At 40.4% G+C, this 10,801-nt stretch overlaps 1 pseudogene across 1 annotated transcript; it reads left to right on the forward strand.

Annotated features, from left to right (window-relative positions):
* Positions 1–802: 802 nt before the first annotated feature.
* LOC148867242 (CBL-interacting serine/threonine-protein kinase 12 pseudogene) lies at positions 803–2,865 on the forward strand (annotated as a pseudogene). The gene has a single exon (XR_016109169.1). The product of XR_016109169.1 is annotated as a CBL-interacting serine/threonine-protein kinase 12 pseudogene (transcript).
* Positions 2,866–10,801: the final 7,936 nt, after the last annotated feature.

The following is a 10,801-nucleotide window of genomic DNA, read 5'->3' on the forward strand; positions in this document are numbered from 1 at the left end:
TTCCTTCCTCAAACAATGAAGCCGAATATGAAGCCTTACTTGCTAGCCTTCACCTAGCCAAAGACCTTGGGGCAAAACATTTTGAGGCCTTTAATGATTCACATCTAGTTGTTAACCAAGTAAATGGGAATACAAGGCTAGAGAATGTGCCCTGAGCTGATTACTTTCCAAGCTTGGCAGCAGGTTAGACCTCATAAAAACTAATCTTATAGAAGAGTTGGCACACCCAAGTGTTGAAGAGAAGCTAGTGTGCCCAATTAAAGTAAAATCCTATTGGTTGGACCCAATTCTTGCCTACCTGTAGCACGAAAAACTACTCAACAACTAAAATGGAGCCCAAAAAGTTGGATGCCAATCAGATCGATATGCTTTATTAGAGGACACACTGTATCCCAGATCCTTTACATTGCCCTACCTTAGATGCCTATGTCTAGATGAGGGAAATATTCACCAATTTTCACTAACAACCAATCGGTCTTGAACGACCAATTCTCTAACTTGACCAAATTGATTAAGTTGACAAAACAACTTGCAAACGAACTAAGGCCGATCTACGAACACCCCATGACTCGTTTTCTGTTTATGGGTTGTAAACCATAAACGTTACGGTTGAAATAGAAATCCAGTTCATATGAATAAGGGTTGCGGTTCAATTTCAACCTAATTTAGGTAGTACGTGCAAGACTGCAAAGTATATTCGTCAAACAAATGGAACAGATTATCCGTTAAGAAAAACATCAGTATATGCTCTTGTGCAGTTCATCTACTTCCTGCCGAGTTGAGAATTAAACAAATCATGGACCGTACATCAAGAATCTGATGGATCAGGAAAGCACGTAGCCAATCTGCCATGGCGGCATCGTTTAATACTGCTAGCTGGAGGGCTGAAGGCAGCTGCGCGTGGAACACGAATACAGATCAGCAAAAAGACTATTGCCACGTGGTAAGAATTTAGTGGTACATCGTTGGTTGAAATTCACTGTCATCCTATAAATCCTCCCTAGATCTCAACTCCTAAAAACCTCCAGAAAAGAAATGGAGACGGCCAGAGAGTCGTTACGATCACCGATTCCTAAATTGCTGAATGTTGTGAGCTGGTGTCCAACCAAAATCCGTTAAAATTTTCATCACCATCACTTTTTCGCCGTTAGCTCTCCGTTTGATTGCAGTTTAAAGGCTGGAAGCCCAACGACCTCATACGAAAAAACAACAGAAGCGAAGCGAAGCAAAGGAACAGAAGAGATCAAATATAAATGTTGATGGCGGATTTACAGAGGTGCAGAACGAATAGGGTTTGAAAATCGGCGATGGAGGATAAGAAGAAGAAGGACGGGAAAATTTTCCTGCTCGGCCGATACGAGGTGGGGAAGCTTCTCGGCCATGGAACCTTCGCCAAAGTATACCATGCTAGGAACGTGAAAACAGGGCAAAGCGTGGCGATCAAAGTTCTCGACAAGGAGAAGATCTTAAAGGGAGGATTGATGGGTCACATCAAGCGGGAGATCTCGATCTTACGGCGTGTCAGGCACCCCTACATCGTTCAGCTTTATGAAGTCATGGCGACCAAGACGAAGATCTATTTCGTCATGGAGTTCGTTAAGGGAGGTGAGCTATTCAAAAAGGTCGCGAAGGGGAGATTGAAAGAGGAAGTTGCCCGGAAGTATTTCCAGCAATTGATCTCCGCTGTCGGGTTCTGTCACGCCAGAGGGGTTTTTCACCGGGATCTCAAGCCAGAAAACCTGTTATTGGACGAGAACGGCGACCTCAAGGTATCTGATTTCGGCCTGAGCGCCGTCTCCGATCAGATGAGCCACGATGGATTGTTCCACACCTTCTGTGGAACGCCTGCATACGTTGCTCCTGAAGTTCTAGCTCGAAAGGGATACGATGGGTCCAAGGTCGATATCTGGTCTTGTGGAGTAATTTTATTTGTGTTGATGGCTGGGTGTCTTCCCTTCCACGATCAGAACATCATGGCTATGTACAAGAAGATTTACAGAGGCGAGTTTCGGTGCCCTCGCTGGTTCAACAATGAGCTTACTCATCTCCTCACCCGTCTCCTTGACAGAAACCCCGTAACCAGAATCACTATTCCGGAGATTATGGAGAATCACTGGTTCAAGAAAGGATTTAAACACATTAAATTTTACATCGAGAATGATCGCTTCTTCAGCGTCGATGACGATGATATTGAATCCTTGTCTGACAAATCGTTATCGGAAACAGAGTCCGAGCCGGAGATCCAGAGACGACCTGTCCCGGGATTACCGAGACCGGCGAGCTTGAATGCATTTGACATCATTTCCTCTTCATCGGGGTTCAACCTCTCCGGTTTGTTCGAAGAAAGGGGAGCGGAAGCAAGGTTCATATCCGGCGCCCCGGCATCGAATATAATATCTAAATTGGAGGAGATTGCTAAGTTGGTTAGCTTCACAGTGAGAAAGAAAGATTGTCAGGTTAGTTTAGAAGGGTCGAGAGAAGGTTCCAAGGGGCCATTGACGATAGCAGCGGAGGTTTTCGAATTGACACCGTCGTTGAGGGTTCTCGAAGTGAAGAAGCAGGCAGGAGACAGAGGAGACTACGAGGAGTTCTGTAACAGAGAGTTGAGACCTGGGTTGCAGAACCTTGTGCCGGATGATTCTCCTGTTTCACGGTATATTCCTCCAGATGCATAAAACGAATAGAGAAACCGAAACAAAGAGAAAGAATAGTATTTTGTTTTTGTTTAAATTTATTTTCACCCATTTTGTTGTTGTTTCTTCATTTTTCCCTTGTTGAGCTTGAGCCTTGAGCCTTCTCTTCTCTCTTCTGTAATCATACGATTCTAATATAACTTTCTTCCTCAATAAATTTTTGTTTTTGTCATGTTCTATACTTGCTTGGGGGAGCCCTTTGATTTTGTTTACTTGTTATCTGGTGCGTTTTCTTCCACGTGGCAAATTTATGGATGACGTGTGATGGGTCCAGGCTTGCATGGACTGATTCCATTGGTTATTGACCATGATGGGGTGGCCAACCGGGAAACCTGGTGGTTGGAGTTTGAAAGATGATTGATTGATTATTCAAATTGGTCTCCGGGAGAATGAGTATTCAACCCAGCGTCTGAATTTGTAGGATGCCAGCATTAGAATTTTGATGACAGCATTTGAATTTTTTTTATTAGATTAACAGAAGTTGATTCATGAATTATTGATTCCTGATTCTATGGACAAGAGACTCATTGGGGGAGCTTGCTTGGGTGGAGCTTTTTGGTTGAGTGGGGCCTATTTATCCATGATTAAAGATGTGATGTTTGGGCCAGAAAAGAGTCCCCATGACCCATGCCGAAAAAGAAGGGTTTGTCTTATATTTGAAAATTGAATGATTGAAACATAAACTCAATCAAGGTAGTGGAGTTAGTAAAGTAGATGTTGAAATATAATATTATATACTTGAATTTAAAGAATTATAAAGGGGAAATTGGGAGTAAAATTAAAGAATAAAGATTCTTTCGTGGAAGTAAGCTTTTGTAACTTTATGGAGATTAAACAAAGAATTCCCTTAAGGTGAATTGGTTAACTAGGTTATGGGTTCTTTTATGAAAAAGCCAAAAAGAGATGAGAGCTGAGAGATGATCAACTCTGCAAAATTGGTAGAAGCTATGATCAGTCACAGATGACAATGAATATATAAAAGAGAATTTATGGTTAAGTAAAGGAAACATGAGCTTATCCTTTTTGTCAAGCATGTGTATATAGAACATCTGTCCTAATCTTATTAATGATGGAACGTTCTTGTCGCCTATTAGTACTGATGGTAGAGAACTATTTCATGAATGGAAAATTCTCCATAGGTACCTTGTACTTTAGACAGTGTCAATTTAGTACTCCACTTTAAAATAGAACAATCCAGTACTCTCATTTTGCTACAATTTAATACCCGGCGTTAATTCATCATCTGTTAGAACAATCACGTGATATCGGGTGCAAGTAGTCTTCCTCTTCCTCTAGTACCTGAACTCAATGGCAACGTCGATGAAATTCCTCTCCTCTTCCTCTTCCTCTTCCACGAACCTAACTTCTCGTTGTCTTCCTCTTCCTCTTCCTCTTCCACGAACCTAACTTCTCGTTGTCTTCCTCTTCCTCACGCCCACCCCCTCCTATGAGTCACCGGCCATCGCCAAGTAGTCTGTTCAACAGTTGTATCAATGGCAAGTCTTTAACCTGAGACTGCGAGGATCGTGTTCATCCACTCGTCTCATTAATACAACTATTGTTGTATCACTTGCCAACGCCATTGATACAACTGTTGTTCAAATGAGCACGAGGAGGTTAAAGATTGACACTAAGCAGTTGTATCAATGGTTGTATCACCGGCCATTTCTCAGTCTCTTTAACTTGAGACTGAGACTACGAGTCTGTTCAACTAATGTATCAATGGCGAGTCTTTAACCCCTCGGTCTCCCCCCTGCTTAAGCCTTTTGGGTTGCTAATAATAGAAGGACCCTCGCCGATTCCGCTGCCACATCTGACAGATGGTGGCCACCGCCAGCTCCACCTCCTAGACCACCACCGCCATATCTGTCGTGGTAGGTGCACATCTCCCTGAAGAAGAGATGCTTAGAATTGAGAAGCTTCTGGACCTCCTCCTTTGTCTTAGGCGAGAACTGGTCCATTGTGCCTAGCATGCTCTGGTTCTCCACAACCTTGCAAGTCGTACCTCTTCCTAGAATATTTGTAACTCTCCTAAAACCAGCTGCTCCACCCTCTATGTTTTCTACCTTCTCTCTCTCTCTAGATTCACTGTTTCTGCATTTTATCCGGCTTTGGGATTAGTTTGAATCAAAAGTAAGCTCTTATAAAAGCTCAAACACCATTCAATCCTAAGGAGTTAACCCAAATGAAAGATGGTCTGCAATACTGGGCAGTGCAGCTAAAGAACAAACAACCCCCCAGGAGCTGTTCTTCATGCACTTGAGCTGTCCTGGCTGATATCTCAATACCCCAAATTCTCAATCCTCCATTGTCGGGTCTTTTAGGTAGATTTGGTTATTGGGTTCTGTTTTATTTTTTCAGATTATCCTTTGAAACGAAGAAAAAGAAAAAAAAAGGGAGAGCTTTTTGTCGTTAGTTGTTTGAGCTCCTTTGTTTTATCTTTGTAGGAGTGGTTTGATCATTAATGGAGGTTAATGGTATGGCAGGAGGAATGATCTCCAGTCTGTCTTCTGGGATGCTTGGACTGGAGATGCCTCTACACCAAGCGTAGCAACAGCACCATCCTCACCAACACCCCCAAATGGTGGCATTTGCAGGTCAAGACGCTGATCATTACTCACAATCTCAATTTGTGAAGCAGCACGGATACCCTCCTTATGCCACCAAAGCGAAGCCGCAGCGACCGACATTAAGCGAGGAGGAGCAAGGATTCGTGGGGGAAGACGGTGGAGCAGATAGGAGAAAGAGGATATCTCCGTTGCAGAGAATGAAATGGACGAACAACATGGTGAGGCTTCTCATCATGGTGGTCTTCTACATCGGTGACGACGGTGGATCCGAAGACAACGATCCCTCCAGCATCGACAAGAAGAAGACCAGCAGGCTCCTACAAAAGAAAGGCAAGTGGTTTTAGGCTAGTATGAGAAATCCATAGGATTCCGCAAAAACCTCTCCGCGTTTTTGAGTTTGGACCTCCGAAGTTTCGAATAGAATCATTAAAATCATTAACGTCATCCCAACTGAAATCTCAAATATGGGCTCACATTAGATCACCTTCAGGAAAGAATCTTGCCCAATTCAACTCTCAGTAACTACAAGGGTGGGACCTACTGCTTACATTTGGATGGTTTGGATTTGGACCCAATCTCAGTAACTACAAGTGTGAATAGTAGTTCCCACTTGCATTGGTCGAAATAGCTAATGGGGTCATTTTTGTAATTTTAATAGGGAATTCATGCATTACTCAAAATAGATGAGGGGTATTTAGGTCTTTTTGTCTTCTAAGTGATGGTGAGTTAACGTCAAGTACTAAATTCTCTTAAAAGAAAAGTTTAAGTACTAGATTGTCGCGTTTTAAAGTTCAGGTACTAAATTGGTGCTCGGCCTAAAATATAGGGTACCTATCGGGAATTGTCCCTTTCATGAAATGTCAAGAATCAAGATAACCAAGTTCAAACCACAAATATTCTTCAGCTAAGTATAGCTATCTTGGTAAGTTGTAAAACAAGTGCATTTATCTAGGTAAATGACTTATTGATATTGCAAATAAGGCCTTAATGGTCACCTATGCCTGAGCATTTACTGGTATGAATATAAACCCTATTCGTCGTGCATTGAGAATATTCCCGAATGACAAGTATGGGAGATATTCCCAATACATACTGAGATGTACATGTAGGGTGTGCTTTGTAGGGAGTTCATTCTAATTGTTCAACATTGGAAAGGGCAAACTTCATTACAACTTCTTAGGAAAAACAATCAATATCTAATGGTGTGATAAGAAACGGAGGTAAACATAAGTAGGGGTGGCAAATGGTTGGGTTGGGTTGGGTGGGGTTGGGTGGGGTGTGGTGTGGGTTGCATACCAACCCACCCATATTGACCCTCTAACCCATTTGCTACCCATATTCGTTGACATTAGAGGGTCATAACCCACCCATATGACCCACCCTAATCCAAATTGGACTATTTTTTACTTTTCTCTATTTCAAATTCACACACAGGCACACACACACACACACACACACATATATAAATATATATAAGAAAACATAAAAATGATAAAAAAATTTCAAATTATATTTTTCAAATAAAAATAAATAAATGCATAAAGAGACTAAAAATGATAAATATATTCTATGTAAAAAATTATAGAAAAAATATAAATAATAATAATTTGAATAAAAGCACCATCCCACATAAAAACATAAAAAGGTAAAAAAAGAATTACAAAAAATGCAGAATTTCAAAAAGATAAACATTGGAAAATAGAAATTTCAGAAAAATCAAAGAAATTATAAAAACAACAAAAATTATAGAAAACCACAAAAAGTTGCAAATAAATAACAAAAAATACAAGAAAATGTATAAGGTTTAAAAAAATTATTAAAACACTAGAAATTATAGAAAAACTGAAATGCAAAAAAAATACAGGAAATTTTAAAAAAATTATAAAAAGTGTAAGAAATTCAAAGAAAAATGGTAAACCAATAGTACTTACGTTCAAACAATTAGAACAAATTAAATAGAAAAAAATAAGTGCAATTTTCTTAAACAACCCCTACTTTTTAGCTAATTGACAAACTGTACCTTATTGTTTAACTATTGTCTTAAACTAACCCTATTGTTTATGATTAAGTGCTAATGGAAAAAAGAAACGTCAAACTTACCTTTCACTATTCTTCAAATTTTTAAAATAAATTCTAAGTTTAAGGAAGCAAATCGCTGCTCTGTCTCTGGCTAACGGGAATCAGCTTCCCAGCAACCCCAAATGAAGAGAGAACCCCTCCTTCCATGCATAAGCCCCGGTAAGAAACTATTCCCACTCTCTTCAACTCCTCACTCAGATTTCCGGCATTTAGACTGAAAGCTCAACCTCTATGACATTGGTGGTTTTGTGTTCATCAATAACAAACATTGAAGGAGACGGAATCGTTCAAGACACCTGGCGTCAAAGCGTGTTGGTGTGCTTTGAGCCACTTAACCCTATTTGAAAAGGCAACAAGATCACCGGTCTGGATTTTAACTTCCAAAGTAGTTCTTCCTTCTGTAACCAATATTGATATTGTCTTTTTAGGTCTTACAGTTGTTTTTCTTCCCTGATTGATAGAAGTTTGAGTTGCATTTCAGCAATTTGGAGAGCAAGAGTTTGGAGGTAATGTTGTATATACCCAAAAGAGGATTTGTTCCATGCCTGCAATGAATGTTTGCAAGACTGCAGTTGCAGTTGAACTGTATGATAGTTGTGGACATTCCAAGCTTCTACAATTATGGATTTACAGTCTAGATGGTCTATCCAAAAAGGTCAGTAGTGGAACTATGATTTTCTTGGAGTTTTTCTGGGAGAGTGGATATTTTGATGGGACCATGACTAGAGGAGATTATGGATAAGTGAAAGAGGGTTGTTTGAGGGTAAATTTGCAACCAGGAGGGTGTAACCAAAGCCCTGTCAAGTCTTTTTTAATATTTTATGCGACCTTTGTTGCCCATTTGCCCAAGTGAATGGGGTCCCACAAAGTCTAGGTCCACCTGTTGAAAAGAATTTATGAAATGTTTCATGGATTTTGAAGTTTGAGGTGGCCTTCCTTGATAGTTTTTTTTTTTATCATGGGGTAAGTAAATATCATTAATATCTCCCATGAGTATCCAAGGCCTGTCTATGGAAGTCATCTTGTTCTTTAAGATGTCCCATAGCTCCTTTTGTTTGTGTTTTTGTGGATGTCCATAGAAGAAAATAATATCTCAGTGTTTATGGATAGGATAATTTCCAACTGTAAGGTCTACATAATTTTGATGGGTGTCCTGAACCGTTATCAGTAACTTATCCATAATCCTCCTGACTTACCGAGGGCTTCTTGACCATTGTAGTTTTTGTATTGAAGTTTTTTCTCTAGGCGTGCAGTTTTGGATTGGGAGAGGTGAGTTTCACTAAGGAACATGATAATCGGTTTTTCTTTACGGCAAAGAGTTTGTAGGTTCCTCACTGATTTTGGGTTATTCATACCTCTGATGTTCCAAGTTAATATTATCATGGTGAATGCAACACAGTTATATACAAACCACATGAGTGAAATTAAGAAAGGGTAAAGTAGCAGAACATGTAGTAAATTATGGTGTACCTCTGTGAGATTTTGAGGGCTGGAGGTTGTAGGTATTGGACGACTTCTTTAGTATGACTAGCAAGCATAGACATATAAATCATTTACAATGGACATATAAATCATTTACATGCAACTTCCCTTGCTCTTTATCATTTGGTATTTGTGCCTGCTCCCCTTCTGTTGGTGTTTTTGGAATTCTTGGATAGGCTCCGGGAAGTAGTTAAGTAACTGTCCATTTTGAACTGTAATTAAGTTTTGTTGGCTCTCATTTATGGTGATACCAAAAGGTCTGCCTCTTTTACACTTCATGGTGCGCAGGTCAAGGACTTCTATTCCCCCAGTTTTTGTAATGTAATACTTCTTGTATCCATCATGCACGAATTGGCCAAAGGGCTGCACATGAGCTGACATAGTTAATTGTGGGTTATTGGGGTTAACTAGGGTACTGTTTTTTGGAGCCCAATAAAAATGAGCTACGGGAGAGTCTAATGCATGTTGGTTACATGCCATGAGAGAAGTATTTGGGTTGTCTACCACGTGTTGGCATTGCATGGGGATACCTGACTTCCCTTTCGCATTTGGTTTACGTGGAGCTAAGGGTTGCCCACGTGTTGGGTGGTTGTTGTTCTCTCTCTAAGAATGAGTCAACTCTATTACCTGGAACTGAGTTAACAAGTTGTGAATCACCAGTTGCGTGGGAGTTGGATGTTCAACGCAGCATCATTTCCGGCCACCCATTCCATCTTTGGAGTCTTCATCGGAGCCCTATCATTGTGGCGAATTTTATAGGTACTAGGTGGTTGAAGCATTGGGGTGAAGCCAAGTATATTGTATGGCTTATCTGGTCGGTGGTCTACTCTCAACCATTCTCCAAGGTGGTTGATGGGATGACCTTCCAAATGTGATTTGTAGTCTTGCATCGAGGCATCAAGGTGTTTGCAATCGGTCCATACATGACCCACAAGATCGCAGTTAGCACAAGTTCTTGGTAGTTGTTCATAACAGAACCGAAGTCACACCAATTTACCACTGCAGATGATAAATCTCCCTTCATATAGAGGTTGCCAAATTTCTACGATTATTTTCTTCTTGACATAAAGCCCACTTTCCAGATGCCTTGTTTTTATCTTCTCTTGATTTGGTATCACTGTTCCTTTATATTGGGCTAGGAAACAAACGCGACCATCTTCCACCATACCTTTGGGTATCATGTGAATCTGCAACCATACATGTTGTGTCCATACTTTCTTGATTCCCCATGTAAAAGAGTCAGACCATTCATCCAGTAGTAACCAGCTAGATCTATAGAACCAAGGTCCCTAGAGCCTTTTTTTTGTCTTCTAGACTTTCGAAGATAAACTCCAAGTTACCTCTTCAATAAATCTCGCAATTAAGGAGGATTTAATATTCCATAGGTTTTTAACATCTCCTTGAAGTATTTCTTCGGAGACATGTTGCCTAGGGAGTATTCTCCCCTTTAAAGTTAATTGTGAGATTCAAAGAGCTTCTTCCACCAGTTCATAGGAAGAAAACTCATTATCCATAACCCCAGAATATTCATGCTTGCATTGATTACCTTCCATGTGAGGGATATGTGCAGCTTGCAAAATCACCTCCTTACCCTTCGAAATTGACACCATCAATATTTATTACCCTTGTCGTTGAAGTTGAAATTGTTGCTACCTGCTAGTATGTATGAGCTCTTTACTGAGGCAATAAATAGATGGTAGAGCGTGCCGAAGGACTCTAATGGTAAACTGGCAAATTGGGAACTGTAGTGGAATGGGACTATAGAAGATTAAGAGACTGAGAAGATCAAAGGGCTGAGAACGACTGAGGACGATTTAAGGGTGAAATTAGGTTGTATGCATGGTGTCGTGGTTACAGAAGGTCGAAAAGCAATAATGCTATTTTGATTCAGCTTAGACGATTCTATGCCTATTTATTGACTTCAACACTAATGGTATGCTCGATAATGTTCCAAATTTTGCCACTCAGCCATGGTAA

This window comes from Nelumbo lutea, chromosome 3 (genome assembly GCF_056320005.1).
Source record: "Nelumbo lutea isolate HS-2025 chromosome 3, American lotus-T2T, whole genome shotgun sequence".
NCBI classification, from domain to species: Eukaryota; Viridiplantae; Streptophyta; class Magnoliopsida; order Proteales; family Nelumbonaceae; genus Nelumbo; species Nelumbo lutea.